Source organism: Adelges cooleyi, unplaced genomic scaffold (assembly GCF_023614345.1).
Source record: "Adelges cooleyi isolate 19-005CV unplaced genomic scaffold, UGA_ACOO_1.1 ACOO_flye_CR_arks_rails_tigmint_CR_PRNA_111, whole genome shotgun sequence".
NCBI classification, from domain to species: Eukaryota; Metazoa; Arthropoda; class Insecta; order Hemiptera; family Adelgidae; genus Adelges; species Adelges cooleyi.
In genome coordinates this window covers 24374-42846 of record NW_026095764.1, presented here as the reverse complement: position 1 = coordinate 42846, position 18473 = coordinate 24374, and positions in this window count along the sequence as shown.

Sequence of the window (18473 nt, the reverse complement as noted above, 5' to 3'; positions counted from 1 at the left end):
ATCAGCCGGAACCATACGAAGGCGTGCGCTTGCGCGTACATGTTGAAGAACTGGATAACGAGTCTTCGACATTACGTCCTCAAAATTATCTAGTTTTATCGAAGCCTCGCGAGTCATTTGTTTAGACGGCTTACAATTTGGCTTACAATCTCATAAGTGCATACATTGAATGGACAAGCGTCGCGAAGCGTTACTATTATTTATTTAGTTATGTTCAATTTATTCAATATATGTTCTGTGCTCAAATAATTGTTTTAAACAATTTACACTAAATAAGAAATTTTGGATTTAATTTGCTTACTATTTTAATTCTACAGTAAATATTTAAAATGTTGCTTATTTTACATTTATAACTAACTTTTTTTTATTATATAAACAACTTTATTAATAAAAAATAATGCAATAAAGTGGACTGTGTTTAAATGATTAAGATGTCTAAAGACTAGATGTTTGTAAACAGTGTTTTAGGAACCTACAACAAAATCACAGTTAAGTTTGAAATTGTATTAATTATCGACTTAACTTAATCCGGTAGTTCCAAACTGTGATTCAAAGTACTTTTACTTTTTTTCTGTTTTCCCCATCCTGTTGGCAAAAAAGATTTGATTTTTCTGTAACGGTAAATTTTTCAACATCATTGATATTTCATTTTTTTTAAGTCAAGTTATTTCTTATTAAGATCCCGTTAATAAAAATATGGATCAATAGTTTGTGACTCAATTACACAAAATCACGCAGTGATACTCAAACTTCAGAAATAAAGTTAGGGTTTGTGTCACGCAAACATTAAATTATCAGAACTTGTTAAAATGAAAATATTCATAAACTAATTATTAATACAACAATAAATTTAAAAATTACAAATGTTACTATTTTGAAAATATTCAATCAAAAATATTAAACAAAAACAATATCTATACATTTGAAATTGTTCAACTTCTATAATACTGATTTAAATTTTTTTCTTTTAACAATCGTTGGTAATTAAACAAATCTAACAAAATCAAAATTCAATAAATAAAATTAACTATAAGAATTATCTTAGGCAAGTTCAAAAAAAATAATTTACTTGATTTACTGAATTCATTAAATACAAATTAATAGAATTACTACTTTTTTAAGAGAGAATTATTGCTTTTCTCCTGCCCTAAAATTGAAAATTCAATAACTTCAAATATAGTTATTCGAAACTTTTTAACGACCAGGTAACAATTATAGTACATTATTCTCAATTTATAAAGTTAACAAAATGTATGCGTTACCTTGTAAGTTTTAAAGGTCACTAAATTGAGAGAGGGGGGAGGGTAAAAAACAAAAAAATAGAAAAATTTAGATGCGGCATCAAAGGTTAAAAACAGTAAAATATTTGTTATGTTTTGTTTTGCCGTGTGTGTAATGAGGAAAGCGTGTGAGGGCCGGTGGGGAGATGAGGTTTGGTTTCACATTACATCACATCATAACACGCACGTTACATTTCGCCTGATGTTTTTCCAGGGGTGTTTTATACCTGTACTGTTTATTACAATGTGTACAACTCATAGTTTGAAATTTAGAATCGGTTTTCCTGTTAGATTTAATCCTATGTCCGTTCACATGTAGGTTGTACGTCCCGGAGTCTGTAAAACTAATGTTACATCTACTGCATAGCCTGTAATTTGCTGACGCGTTAGCTACGGCCGTATATGAGTTTAGTAGTTCTCGAGGTTTGTCCTTGATGTGCATTCTTTGTCGTTTTTTACCAACAGGTTTAGTCGTTTTATCGGCATCTGAATTGTAATCCGTCGTTATTGGTTGGTGGCATTTGCTTAATTGTTCTACAACAAAACACCTATTAGCTAAAACATCGAATCGGATTAAGACAAAACAAGAAAACCAGTTTACTTTTACCTAAATCTGATTGAAATTTAAGCATATACTGTTCGGATTGTTTCGTGGTGAGTTCTCCGGTCTGCAGTCTGTCCCAATATTCAGACTGGATAGTCAAAAGTTGATCGAACTGATTAGTTTCCGAGCTCGTACTAGTAAGTTCGTTCTCGTCCACCATCGGTCGGTTAGGTGCAGGTGGTTTACTTGAAGTCGATGCCTCTTTTACGACGGTAGGGTTTAGCGGAATGCCTCGGAGTTGAAAAATCCTCAAAGCGATATAATTGTACTGTAATAGGAATTCGGTTTCACCCCTAAGATTACTGATATCTAGAGAATGACGAGTTTTAAAATGCGAAAACAGAGTAGTTTTAAAAAACGAATGGCATATTATACAGAGCCCCATTCCTAAATAATGATATACCAAGATATGATGTGTTAAATTTTGCTGCTGCACGCGGTAAGAACAATTGCCAACCGTGCATTTCCGAACTCTCTCGGCCTCGAAATGTTTCTTGTGAAAATGGTCTTGTAGTACTTCAAATACTTGAAATCGTTCACTACAACGCTTGCATTGAAAACGTTTTTTTCTGGGCTCTGCTTTTATAACTAGCCGTATATCAGCTCGGCCGAGGCGATGAAACGAATTTACAGTACCGAATCTCTGATTCACAAACTGCATTGTCGGGGACATATAATTTACGACTTCCGCCATATTAGTCCCCAAATGTATTACTTGATGGTATACTGCTTCTTTAAGAATTACGGTGCGGTGCTGGGTTTGAACAAAAAACTCAATAGGTATACTATATTTATCGAAAAACTCGATCGTGAGCACGAGACGTTTGTTCGTGAGCGCCACAATGATTTCATGCGTATCCAAATGCGTATAGTGTTGTGGCGATTGATTGTATTCTGCAAGTAATGCGCTAGCCAGAAGTGTGGTATAATTCGTATGCACGATTAACCACAACTTCGGAGCGCCAAGTATTAGGGTGTTTAGCGATCCAGCCGCGAATGATTCTATTTGTATTGGTGTGACAGTACCGAAAGAGCCAAAGTAATAACTGGACTTGTTTATTCCTTTTACGACTTCTACGTCATCGGGCCATAGGTAATTATTAGAGGTCCGCAACATAGTGTCTAAATTTCCCGTCGAAGGGCGATTGCTGTGTATAACAGTATCGGGCAAAAAATTGTCCAGGCACAAATTCCTGTACCGCCTATTGGAATTATCGACGGAGTCGGTATGCTCTTTAGAGCATAAAGTATGATCCAAGAGGGCTACATAGAGTTTGCGACAATTTAATTGGTGGTTGGAGGCATTGTTTCTGTTGTCTCTATCTCCTATCTTAGGCTTGCTTGAATAATATTCTGGACGAAAGTGAATGATAGCTTCAAAAAGTGACTGCGTGTCATGACTAGAAAAAAAATCGGCGGTCGGCACGTTACAATCGATTTTATTATTTTTCTTAATTAAGGTATGCAATAACTTTTGCAAATATCTACTTAAATTAGTAGGGTCAACGTCTTCCGTTGAAAATATCTTATTGATAGCGGCCATGTGCTTAATATGCATTTCATTTTTTATAGACGTCATAATAACTTGTTTATATACATAAAATATGGTAAACTTCTGAGTTGGAATCGGACTGGCGTGAGGCGTGTACATATAATGACAGAAGTCTACAGTGGCCTTAAGCATCTGATCCCAAAGATCGTGAATAATGTACAAGTAAGTGGTCAGTTCTTTTACCGACGGTTTCGCGTGATCTACCAAGATGGTTCTGCAATTTTGATAAGAATTGTTTTGCTGTTTTCCGTCTTGCCAAAATATTTTACTCAAAATGTCCGGTAAAGTTTCAGTATTTTGATACACTATAGTCGAATCCGGAAGGTTTTGTAGCCTACAATAACCAAAACATAAAATGTTAGTTGGTTTGTTAAGAAAAAAACCAAACTATTACGAATTCGAGGTCCCGGGACTTTGATAGGGAGTTGATCACCGTCGGACGAGAGCCAGTCGCGGAAAAACTACAATTAACTATTGCCGGCGTCCAAACGGATGCGACAACGGGCAATCTGATTACAACCTAACCTAACCTACCAAACGACTGTTGATCATATTTTCGCTATCGGGGATACTGGTTTTCAGCCGTAAGATAAACGTTTTAAATTAAAAAAAAAAAACAAAGTTTTTAACATTTTTAAAACATAATTTTTAAATTATATTAAAAACAGTTTAAAACATTAAAAAAAAAACATAGTTTTAAACTTTTGTTATGTAACTTTAAGGACAGCCGACGCCATATAATTAAAAAAAAAACTCATTTCTTAATTAAGTAATTATTCATTAACTGGTTGTAATATTAAAGCGCCGTGGTAGAGCACAGAGAATGTTGTTTTCTATATTATGTGTAACAATTGGTATCTAAGCACTTACTTGCGGAGGTTTTTTTTGTGCGGTGTAGAGGGTGTCATTATCGGCGATACAGAGTGAAAAAAACAGGTACCGAACAAAAATAACAACAACCGGCTTCGTTGACTGACCGTTTACGTCGTTAACGTCTACCTAACGCGTTGGTTATTGGGTATGAAAAAAAAATTATAACGTTTTTTTTATAGTTTACTTTTTATAGTGTCCGCTAGTCGCTACTCGAGAGTTTGACCAATCCGTATTGAATTAACTTAGGATGTGGGGGGGAGGCTCATAAGCCGTTGAGCCACTAAAGCGTCTTAAGAGGGCGTCTAAGCAAAAGTGAAACGAAACCAACGCTCAAGAGATCCTCCGCCCAACGTCGCAGAAAGGCCGACCGCCACGCCCGTTTCCTGGCGGATCCGGGAATTATATTGTGTACACGATTGACGCCCACTGCCTTTTTTTTTTATATTGTATTTCTATGTGTTCTCTATACACATGTGTGTTTATATAAAAATATCAGTACAATAACGTTGGAGTAAATGTGACCGCAACGGTGGTGGTTACTGCCGACGGACGAGGAGAGAGAAAGCGCAAAGCGCAACAGGGGCGCGTGTCGGTTGTCATTATTGCCCAAAAAACCTTATAATATTAAATTATATTACATATAGTACATCGTTACGATGTTTTTTCAATGATTCATGAATGATTTAAAATTCTCCTTTAAAATATAATAATACAAAAATATTACTAGACTGTATCATTAATTTATGCTTTTCGCCGCAAATTGAAGAAACGATAACCTTGATTAATATACATATTATAAATCTTTTTTTTTTTACAATAGTTGTTTTCTTCCTACGCTATTTGTCGTCAAATTAAAACGCTATTTGTCGTTTTTGTATTTAAAAAAAAGTCAATTCAATTATCAACATTGTTTGACAGATAACAATATATAATATTATCATATTCATTTCAGTTTTGTAATGAAAAATAAAAACATTAATGAGGTCGTGATAAAAAATAGACCGGACGGAGGAACGTGTATAATATTAATGCGTATATTATTATATTTTGTTTTCGCCAATAACAAACGACTTCTTAAAAAGACTTGCTATGTATGTTACCTCTTGCTACACACACAATATTGATATAATTCTAGAATTCAAACCCGGGATAAACCCCACGCCTTTCAGGATTATTCGAATAAGTTATATAAACTTATATTGTGTGTTGGTAAATATGATACAAACACACAATTTATAAAATGCAATAATGGATTCGTAGACTGCATAATAGGGTTGAGGGCGACTATGGTGTGTGCAGTGCCAGATCTAGGGGGGGGCAAGTGGGTACCCTTGCCCCGGGCGCTGTTGGTATAAGGGCGCTCTTAAGTATATGAAAAATAAAAAAAAAGCTATAATAAATAAATAAAATATGTATAAATTATAAAATATTTCCAAACATCTATCAAGAAAAAGTAATATTATTACTATTAATACTATAATATTATTATTATTCGTATATATTTATCTTTTGTTTATATTTTTGTCCGGTGTTGACGTCTTTTATAGTTGTCCAGTCTTTATCAGTCTATTTGTTTTCGGAGAAAACCCAACCTGACGATCGACGATAAATGTTTATTGTATATTCTTTGTTAAAAAAAAGTACCTACGATAATATTTTTAACGTTCATTTGTTCCTGACGAGCAGCCCACAGTCGTCTCACATATTTTTTTATTATAACATTTATTACACGTTTACACCTAAAAACAAATAATGAGTTCAAAGAAAAAGCTTAGTGGGGCTGAAAATCGAAAACGAAAACAAGAAATTGAAAAAAATGTTCAAAAATTACCAAAAATCGTAAATTTCTTTACAAAAACAGAAACCTGTGGTAAGCAATTTTAACACCTGTCAAATTAAATTATATATTTATATTTAACTTTCATCCGGGCGCGCCCCTTTCCGTATCAAAAAATGATTAGAGCAATTAAGAAAAGGTGAATAAAGAAAATATCAAAAAATGATTAGAAAAATACAATAATATAATACTAATAATAATATGGTTATTTTACGAAACAAACATGGTTATGGACATCAACAACGTTAAGCTTATGGTGACGGCGGCGGCGGATCGCTGCTAGTTGACTGCCCGTCTTGAGTAGACTGGGTAGACATGATTTTCTCGTCCATTTTCACTAACGCCGGTAGCTTCTCTGTATAACGAAGAATAAAAATATTAATTACTGTTTATAAGAAAATAGATAAAAAAAAAATTGACTTACCCCCCGGCGTCGACTGCCCAACGACGAGGAAACTCGTCCCCAACATCTCGACTTCAATCGTGATTCCCGCGTCTAAGCCTTTATAGCCTACAGGAAAAAAAAAATTGAAAAAAATTAAAATCGAAAAATCGAAATTAAAATTGAAAACATAAAAAAAAAATTGCAACTTACCGGCAGCGAGGTATTGAACAGCCCGTCGTTTTTGCGAATCGTCCATGGTGTTGATTGCTGATATTGAACTGAAACTACAAACCGATCTCCACTGTGAATCGGGTCCCCGATGATTTCAGATAAAAAAATTCTCTCCCACCAATTTTAAATTAGTCCTTATTAGCAAATACAGAACAACAACACACACACACACACACACACACACACACACACACAGGTGTATTTGGGGGGTAAACAAGTGGTGTTGAAATGTTTCCTGATCCAAGTATTTTTTTTTTAGACCTTTGTGTTTTTTTTTGAAGGTTCTATTTGCATGCATAAACAAATATGTTATTTTTACATTATGTTAAATCGCTGTATTTTATGAAGACGTTTATGAATTAATTTTGGGCGTGTTTCGGTGGGTAGTTAGTTGCGTAACGACATTGCAAAGCGGTTCGGTTTTCGACTAATAATTGTATCCAAGTATTTTTTTCTAGACCTTCGTGTTTGTTTTTAAGGTTCTATTTGCATGCATAAACAAATATGTTATTTTTACATTATGTTAAATCGCTGTATTTTATAAAGCAAAGTGACCTTAATGCTGTGTTTAAGTAAACAACTTCTTACGTAACCAATGTACAAAAAAACTATCAAAATTAGAATAATTTTCAGTGTTTATTACACACCAAGGCCGAGGGAACGAGCTTAGCGAGTAACGACGAATTGCTGGACAATAGCGTTTACTGACTTACGGCGTATAATTAAGTATTTACAAACAGCCACTTAGACCATCGGGTTTTTTTCGAAGGTTCTATTTGCATGCATAACCAAATATGTTATTGTTACATTATGTTAAATCGCTGTATTTTATAAGGCAAAGTGACCTTAATGCTGTGTTTAAGTAAACAACTTCTTACGTAACCAATGTACAAAAAAACTATCAAAATTAGAATAATTTTCAGTGTTTATTACACAACAAGGCCGAGGGAACGAGCTTAGCGAGTAACGACGAATTGCTGAACAATAGCGTTTACTGACTTACGGCGTATAGTTCAATATTTACTAAGCAGCCACTTAGACCATAATTTTTCTAGGCGGACAGTAGTGGGCGCGACCAAAGCGAATAGAAGGGCAGCAAGAGCTATTATTCGGCGTATCTCCGAACCAACCAACAGTCGGACCGGTTCTATTATATTTTTTCAGCAGCCAAAGTATAGAATTTTGTCATCTAGCTGGCAACAGGCATTCGGCAGTCGCTATTTGTATCTCGCAGTCTGTCCACGCAATTGACCTGTATTCAAATCATACGTTTAAGCGGTAAGTACAAAATTACGTTATAAAATATATTAAAACCATATCAAATTTCTATTATTATTACTTATATTGGAAAATATAAGTAATATTAACTTATATTTAAGGATATTTAAATTACCCGTCGGTTAAACAGTATATTTTGTCCAATACGGTTTTTTGCAATAATTGTATAAGCAGCTTGTATTTTTCTAAACTGTACTCTAACCAAGTATATTTGTACCTTAAACAATTAAACAAAGCCATTTATTTACAATTTATTTACTGTTTATGGTATTCACCCCCCCCCCAGGTATTCGGGTATTAACTAAAATCTGTTCTAATAGTTGTACTAATGCTTAGAAATATATTTTTTTTTTTCATTTAAATAATAAGCCTCGAAATCAAAGACCAACTTCTAAAATGTGTTTACGATATTATAATTTTAATATCAAGTTTTAAATGTAATATTTATATTAAATTTTAAATATATTCATAAATAAATATAGTATTTTTAATTTTAATAATAATTATTTATTTTGCTGTCGAGGTTTGTATTTCTGAGAAATGTAAATTAACTATTGATAACATATTTAGAAAAGCAAAACATGTACAAAGTGGACTTTTTGACATACCCCTTAGGGTATTACTATTACATTTGGGTAGTAACTACTTTTTTTGTCTCTCGTGGTATTAGAGTGTACAAATTTAACATTTTGTAAGAGAATATTTTTTCTTTGCAATAACAGCTAATAAAATCAATTATTTATACACATATATTAAATAGTTAGTATAATTTGTATTAATTACATTTGATAAAAGTAAAGTAACAATTGATAAAGAATAAACAAAAACCAAGTTTTAATCTCAACGGAATTCTGAATTATATTGACTAATAGTTTTCGCATAGTTTTGAAAACTGTAGATAACAAATAAATAAATATATATATATATATATATCTATTTTAAGAATATAGCTGGAATAATAATTCGCTTCGGTCGTGCCCACTACTGTCCGCCTAAAAAATGATGTATAATTAAATGCTTGGTTATAATTGGAGCGGTACGGTGTACCTTACGAATAATTTGTTAAAGGGGGACGCTTTTTAACCACCATTAGATGTACCTTGGTCACACAAGAATATAAAAAAAAATAATTCGGGACACGTAACAGTGACTAATAGGCTCACTTGAGTGACCGGCATCGGGCGGATGGGATTCCTTCCAAATTTTGAGTCCTGGCAAAAAAAAATTTGAATTTTTTCGTAGGGAGGGAACGAGGGTCAAAAATCGAGTTCCGACCTTACAGCGGGCCATTTAAGCTGCCAATAAAACGAATCGCGGGGCCCATGACTCGTACCCCCCGCCGCTGGAGTTCGGGTCACACAGACGTGACACACAGGTGGAAAAATTTTTTTTAATTTTATTTTGGGTGGGGAGGGAACCAGGGTCAAATATTGAGTTCCGACCTTACAGCGGGCCATTTAAGCTGCCGAAAAACCAATCGCGGGGCCCATGACTCGTACCCCCCGCCGCTGGAGTTCGGGTCACACAGAAGTGACACACAGGCGGAAAAAATTTTTTTATTTTATTTTGGGTGGGGAGGGAACCAGGGTCAAAAACCGAGTTCCGACATTACAGCGGGCCGTTTAAACTGCCAAAAAACGAATCGCGGGTCTCGGGACTCGAACCCTCCGCCGCTGGAGTTCGGGTCACACAGACGTGACACACAGGCGGAACAATCAGAACACTCTAATGTGGAATTTTCAGAACTTCTCAAGTAGCATTTACCAGTACTTCCACTAATACTTCCACATTGGAGTGTTCTTGTATTAACATCGAATCATCTCTTGTCTGTAGTACTTATTATGCCACACTTAAAAACTAAAAATTGTTACACATAACTATTGTGAGTAATGTCCACGGCTCAATCGGTTTTTTATGTTGGCGGTGCGTCGGGGTCGCCACAGTGTTTTTTTCTCGGTTTACTCGTGGAGGAGCCGGGCACCCGTTTCGGCCGGACGCAAAAAAAATTTAAAACAATATGCCAGACCATTGGACGGATGTGTATTGGTGTGTTTGTTTTTTTATTCGATTGATGAAATATTTTTTTTTAGAATATCTGTTATATGACTCGCCTGTTAAGTATCTAAAACCATTTGCAATAGTTTACTTTTAAAAAAAAATATGACTCGCCTGTTAATTATCTAAAACCATTTGCAATAGTTTACTTTAAAAAAAATTGTTTACCTGTATCACAATAAATGGAGTATATACCTTTTACAAAAAAAAAGTGTTGGTTTATCCTTTATCCTTTGACCGTTTGATTGATATAATAGCATTATAAAACATACTCAAATGCGTACACTTGTTTACACGCAACCCGTAAAATGTAGTATACCGGGTGATTGGTTAACTATGGACCACTCAATATCTTAGAAGATATTAGACTTTTTTAATTTTTTTTTTTTTTCGTACTATTATAGTTATTAGGTGGGACAAATTTAATGTATTTTTCAAAATTTTAACACCATCCCTTAAGCGTTAAAACCATATCAACTTTGGATTTTTAAATGGTAACCCCCAATTTTTTTTTAATGATCGTGTTTATTTTTTTTTAATTTAATTTTAGGCGTAAAAACTAGGTAAATCGATTGAGTAGTTAACGAGCTACACAGTTTTAAAATTAAAGGGAGTGTAAAAAATAAATTAAATATCTTGGAGACGCTAACATATTAAGGTGACACTTGACTGCTCTCTGTTATTATTTATTGACAATTAACTTTGACAATAGCTATAGTAGCGTTTAAAAATCATAACCGTACCAAACACTATTTACTTTAGGTAAATAATTCACCGATAGTAAATAATAATGATAATCGCTATATCGACTGACAAATATACCACCACTACACACTTTTACATTTATTTTATAAAATAGTAGGTATGTTTAATTTGTTATCAATACCTTGTGTATATTTTTCCAGCATTTAGCAATTATATGTTTTAATTAATTTGACACATTTTGTTATTCATGCGATTTGTACGTCTTAATTTCATAGTATATTATAATAATATAGTATAATTTATAGCTGCCATTTAATTATACATAATTTTTCTAGGCGGACAGTAGTGGGCGCGACCAAAGCGAATAGAAGGGGAGCAAGAGCTATTATTCGGCGTATCTCCGAACCAACCAACAGTCGGACCGGTTCTATTATATTTTTTCAGCAGCCAAAGTATAGAATTTTGTCATCTAGCTGGCAACAGGCATTCGGCAGTCGCTATTTGTATCTCGCAGTCTGTCCACGCAATTGACCTGTATTCAAATCATACGTTTAAGCGGTAAGTACAAAATTACGTTATAAAATATATTAAAACCATATCAAATTTCTATTATTATTACTTATATTGGAAAATATAAGTAATATTAACTTATATTTAAGGATATTTAAATTACCCGTCGGTTAAACAGTATATTTTGTCCAATACGGTTTTTTGCAATAATTGTATAAGCAGCTTGTATTTTTCTAAACTGTACTCTAACCAAGTATATTTGTACCTTAAACAATTAAACAAAGCCATTTATTTACAATTTATTTACTGTTTATGGTATTCACCCCCCCCCCCAGGTATTCGGGTATTAACTAAAATCTGTTCTAATAGTTGTACTAATGCTTAGAAATATATTTTTTTTTTTCATTTAAATAATAAGCCTCGAAATCAAAGACCAACTTCTAAAATGTGTTTACGATATTATAATTTTAATATCAAGTTTTAAATGTAATATTTATATTAAATTTTAAATATATTCATAAATAAATATAGTATTTTTAATTTTAATAATAATTATTTATTTTGCTGTCGAGGTTTGTATTTCTGAGAAATGTAAATTAACTATTGATAACATATTTAGAAAAGCAAAACATGTACAAAGTGGACTTTTTGTACTCAAGTGACATACCCCTTAGGGTATTACTATTACATTTGGGTAGTAACTACTTTTTTTGTCTCTCGTGGTATTAGAGTGTAGTAAGACCCACCAGTGGCAGACTTACGCACTTTGACAAAAACTATAGTACCACACAAATAGTAAGAAAAGGGTGAACTGGGTAACGAAAACCAAGTTCACCAAAAAATTGTTAAATACAATTTTTTTTTAACGGGATAACGGACCCAAGGAAAAAAACAAACAAACGAATTCTACCCAGGTGAAACGGAGGTAAACCGGTTACTTCTACGGGATAAAAATCACAGAGTGCATATCCCGTTTTAACATCGGGGACTGGGTGTACTATCGTGCACGTCCAACGCTGCGAAGGGGTTTCACGCCGGATTTGCCGCAAAATGGATAGGGCCGGTACATCTAGGGACTTCGTTAGGAGCGGGAGTATTAGAGAGGAACCCGTACGAAAAACCCTGGAAAATTACACACCTCTCAATTGAAGCCCGCTCGGCGGGGAAATTCAAATTAAGGCCTCATGTGATATCTGTACCGTTTCAGATGGCACGCATTAGGGTGAGTACCGCTAGGCCGGAAACCCGGGAAGAGCGGGGACGGCGACCAAATACCCAGTGGCGGAGGGAGTACCGCCCTCCGAGGACCACCTTGCGGCGGGCGTCGCAGCTGATGGAGGAAGCCCTTGGATTAATTCAGGGTCCCCAAGGTTCCCGCAGAGGGGGCTACGACTTGTACAGGCAGGGCTGGGAAGACCGCCACAGCGGCCTGCCTTTGGCTTCGCGGTACGAGTGGGAGCGGGCAAATCGGGCAGGTGCTCCACTCACCTTACTGCCCGCTGGAAGCCTGGCCCAACCTGCCACCACGGTTCCCATCCGTTATCCGGAAATGGACCCTGCTCCAACGCGCCGCCAACACCCAGCTCCAGTTTCGGGACGCCACCGGGAGAAGTCCCAAAGACGACCCGGAGTATATGAGCGAGGACGGGACGGCCGTTGGACAGCGGGAACTACAACGAACAACAACCGCCAGACTCGACGCGCCGCCCATAATGTGAGGGACTCGGCAGGGAAATTCACGTCGAGTAGAACGTCGCCCCCCCTCACCGATGCCCTCAGCCAAGGAAGGACGGAGCCCAGGCAGGAAAACAGCGACCCCCAACCCGGACCTTCACAGGCCAGCACTTTGAGTACCGCAGTGGAAGCGCTGACCTACGTGCCCGTAGGGTCGTCTGCTGCGTTGGTCTGTCAAGACCCCACGGACATTTCAGCCATGGATGCCATGCATGAGCTGGAGAAGCTACTGGGACCGGAGAGGCCGGTGAACTGGGAAGCAGTACGTGCTTCCCGCCACCAGTTGCAGAACGTCCAGCGGGCAACCGCGGTTGTTCAACCCAGCGTCCCGCCGACACCGGATCACACCGACGTGACACTCGACCCCCCTGATATCGTTGACCTGACGTAAAGAGGCCGTCCGGACTGGGAGGGGCGGAGTATGTCGCGGTCGGCTCAAAAATACTTGTATAAAATATATCAAACGTAACAATTTTCAGTTATCTATTATGACTAAGGTCCGAATAAATATTCTCTTCAAACACCTAAAATATGATTCTAATATTCTCTAAAAAACCTACAAATATTCTCCATATATTCTCTTAAAAATTAGAAAAATAATGAATGAAAATCAATATTTCCTTTATTGAAATTGAATATTTACTAAATATTCTTCTAAATTTAATTCTGACTTGAATTAAATTGAAGTACAATTTAAATTACTTACCACTTATTTAAATATGAAATCTATAACCTAACCTAACCTAACCTAACCTAACCGACTGTAGTACACAAACTGAATGTCAGGACGAATTGAAGGGCGAGCCGGCTCTATTTCCGGTAATAAATTAAATGTATCGCTTTTAACAGTTCTTATATTATTTATTTATTTATTAATAAATTCATAAATAATTAAGCTGTGCTTATTCATTTTACAATATACTAGTATAAACAACAATAATATAATATAATTAAAAATAATAAGATATAACATAAAAAAAAAAGATAAAGAATAACTCATAACCTTAAAATACAATTTAGTCATTTTTTGTGTTATTATTATCACTTGACAGCTAACACCAGCTCCAAAAATAGTTCAGGCATCCACGGCCAGTGGTCTTATTGGGCTATTTTCACCATCGGTAGACTAAAGATTAAAAAATCTGCTCTCTAAATTGGTATTAACACTTAACTTATTATAGCATCGCTATTTAGAACTAAATAATGTGTTAGTTGTCATGTTGTTCATAATTTGGTTTATTTTTTTTAGGTTAACATTCCGCGTGCTCCAGTTGGATAAGATGTGACGGGCGGTAGTGGTCGACAACTTATAAAATAGATGTATGGCGACAAGTTCTTAGACAATTTTTCATCTATTGGATTCATACCGGAAAATTGCAAGTTTCTTCTGTTGGAGTAAACCCGGGATTTTTCCTGATAACAATTTAATTTTAAGATTACTACATTTGTGTAGTACCATAGGCGGTGATTAAGCCCCCCCCCCTACCAATTATTTGATCACTCATACAACTAATTTGTTTAATGTATTAACTTATTATTATTATCCATATAAATTTTGTAATGTTAATTAAAATGGCATCGCAATGGTGATTTTCAGTGGTAAAAAAAAATGTTTAAACAGACTGAAAATAACTCGCTTAATTTTGGTTTTAGAGTAAAAGCACCAATTATAAAATTGAAAGAAACAATATTCCGGAAGACAAGACGGTGCGTTTTTTAAAAAACAATTCATTTTTTTTTTTTTGAAAAGTTACAGTCATTAAACAATGTTAAAATAGTCGTTATTTCTAAACTATGTATTGAGCGCTAGAATAATACACCGTCAGCACCGTAGTCTGTTGTGACATGTAGTATAGTAGTATCATTGATTAAGTATACATAGATAGCCCAAGCTATGTTAAAAGCTAGCCGCTCACAAATGGGAGCCAGAAATTGAGTAGTATGGGAGCCGAACCATAAAGAGCGCTAATTAGTATATGTCATGAGTTCTTGTGAATTTGTACGCACATTATTACCAATTTAAATTATATTTCTCAAATTTACATAATTGGTTATTTATATTAACCTACCTTTCGCCCTCAATACACCATTGTTGCTGTACGTAATTGGAATACAATATTAATTATTAGTGAATAGTTTAGTAATAAAAAAAAATACAATTACATAATGCCGTTTGTAAATATAATACAATTATCATTTTTCCACCCTTTGAATCTAATTGGTAAGATTATTTTACACAATATGTTCCCTCTCTTCCTGTACTCTCTTACACCACGGACGTCGATGTCCAAGTTTTATGATTTTGTTTTTTTTTTTTTAATACAATACAATATAATGTAATAAATAATAATAGTACAATAAGGCGGGTTGATAAGGAAATCGATAGCGTCCCAAGACATTCTTTTGTGCGTTTTAAGTAAAAGTAAAGTAACAGTTGATAAAAAAAAAAATAAAAACTAAGATTTAATCTCAACGGAATTCTGAATTATATTGACTAATAGTTTACACATTTGAATACTGTAGATAATAAATAAATATATATATATATATATATATATATTAAGAATATAGCTGGAATAACAATTACATTTATTATTTCTATTATGACCATTTATCATTTATATATGACTTATCAAACTTTATGAATTGTAGACAAGAAAAAATATGGTCTTTCAATAAGCGGAAAGTATTCATCCTAACACTACATACACACACACAGTGAAAATGTCTCGGTCTTGTACTGTATGCAAGTTAACGTTTGCTACGCGAAGGAATTTGCTACGACATGTAATACGATTCAATCACTATTTTGGTATAAACGAATATGGAAATATCATTAAATATTTTACACAATCAAATATTACATTGGGATCTGGGTAATTTCAGCGTACGTAGACTTGACCGTGGATGATGAAGCTGATGAATCCACCAATAGTATTAACAATGAACCGAGTAAGTAAAAAAAAAATCAACAATAATAAGAAAAGTGATATATCACGGCACTGTCGTGTCATTACAGCGACCGCGTCTCAACACACTGGACCTGGTCAAATCCATGTTGACGATGAAGGTAATTAAAAAAGAAATACAATACTATAGGATGATTAAAATTATGTTATTTAATTACAGTATTGATAGACTTGACTACAGAAGAAAATAGCGAAGCAGACAATTGTAGTAGTAACATCGGGGAAACTGGTAAACAAAAAAAATAACCATTAAATTTATCTAATATAACATTCATTCACAACTCGGCTAACACGTTCGCAATATATATTTATCAGAAAAAGTACCGGCGACACTGGAGGATTCGATCAAAAACAGCAGTGACGAAAATATCGGTAAAAATAATAATAATAATGTTTATTCGTATGTTATAAGCGTAGTATTTATCTTGTTACTTGTTTTTTTTATTTTACTATTATCATAATAAACATAACATAATATAGTATTTAAATGTTTGTTAGTAATATTGGTATTGAAATTTAAGCTTATGACTGTTAAAAAAGCCGTACAAAAACAACAAAAATTATACTTTATCATTGTCACTCTAAATTTTTGTTTATACCTCGTACAACGAAAAAAACAATCATTTATTAAATAAAAAACATACTATTACTGTTCATATTATGAACACATTAAAATAAGTAAGAATAGTCAATACTATGAAATATATACAGTGTAATATACTAGTATAGTATAGTAGTGCAATATAATAAAGAGTTAATAAATAAATACAGCTTTTAATAATTAAAAATACAGAACTAGAAATAGTTAAAATTGACGCGTTACAACTTTAAATTATAAAAATTAAAATTTATTTTAGTTCACAAGTATTGGATGAACGTATTTCTTATGGAATCCTTTGATATCTAAACATTTTAAGAAACACACTAGATGCCTTATAAAGATGTTGTTTGACATCTTAAGTACCTATCATAACCAGTTCAGACAAATGCTAAAATAGTTTCTGTACATATTAAGTTTAGTTTTTGTTTATTTCTGTATATATTCTGTACATATTATCTATTAACTGTATGTAATACAACATTATACTAAAAAAACAAAAAATTGAATGTTATTTATTAAAGTTTTTTTAAAAATATTTTCACTAACAGAATTAATAATTTGACTAGTTAAGACACCAGTACAAGTAACACTTATTAAGACCAAGACGCTAAATATTTAAAGTAAAAACCAAGACGCTAAATAACCATAATAATTGATAAATTAGAATAATGAACTTTTTTATCAGTTTTCATTACAGCGACCGCGTCTCAACACACTGGACCTGGTCAAATCCATGTTGACGATGAAGGTAATTAAAAAAGAAATACAATACTATAGGATGATTAAAATTATGTTATTTAATTACAGTATTGATAGACTTGACTACAGAAGAAAATAGCGAAGCAGACAATTGTAGTAGTAACATCGGGGAAACGGGTAAACAAAAAAAATAACCATTAAATTTATCTAATATAACATTCATTCACAACTCGGCTAACACGTTCGCAATATATATTTATCAGAAAAAGTACCGGCGACACTGGAGGATTCGATCAAAAACAGCAGTGACGAAAATATCGGTAAAAATAATAATAATAATGTTTATTCGTATGTTATAAGCGTAGTATTTATCTTGTTACTTGTTTTTTTTTATTTTACTATTATCATAATAAACATAACATAATATAGTATTTAAATGTTTGTTAGTAATATTGGTATTGAAATTTAAGCTTATGACTGTTAAAAAAGCCGTACAAAAACAACAAAAATTATACTTTATCATTGTCACTCTAAATTTTTGTTTATACCTCGTACAACGAAAAAAACAATCATTTATTAAATAAAAAACATACTATTACTGTTCATATTATGAACACATTAAAATAAGTAAGAATAGTCAATACTATGAAATATATACAGTGTAATATACTAGTATAGTATAGTAGTGCAATATAATAAAGAGTTAATAAATAAATACAGCTTTTAATAATTAAAAATACAGAACTAGAAATAGTTAAAATTGACGCGTTACAACTTTAAATTATAAAAATTAAAATTTATTTTAGTTCACAAGTATTGGATGAACGTATTTCTTATGGAATCCTTTGATATCTAAACATTTTAAGAAACACACTAGATGCCTTATAAAGATGTTGTTTGACATCTTAAGTACCTATCATAACCAGTTCAGACAAATGCTAAAATAGTTTCTGTACATATTAAGTTTAGTTTTTGTTTATTTCTGTATATATTCTGTACATATTATCTATTAACTGTATGTAATACAACATTATACTAAAAAAACAAAAAATTGAATGTTATTTATTAAAGTTTTTTTAAAAATATTTTCACTAACAGAATTAATAATTTGACTAGTTAAGACACCAGTACAAGTAACACTTATTAAGACCAAGACGCTA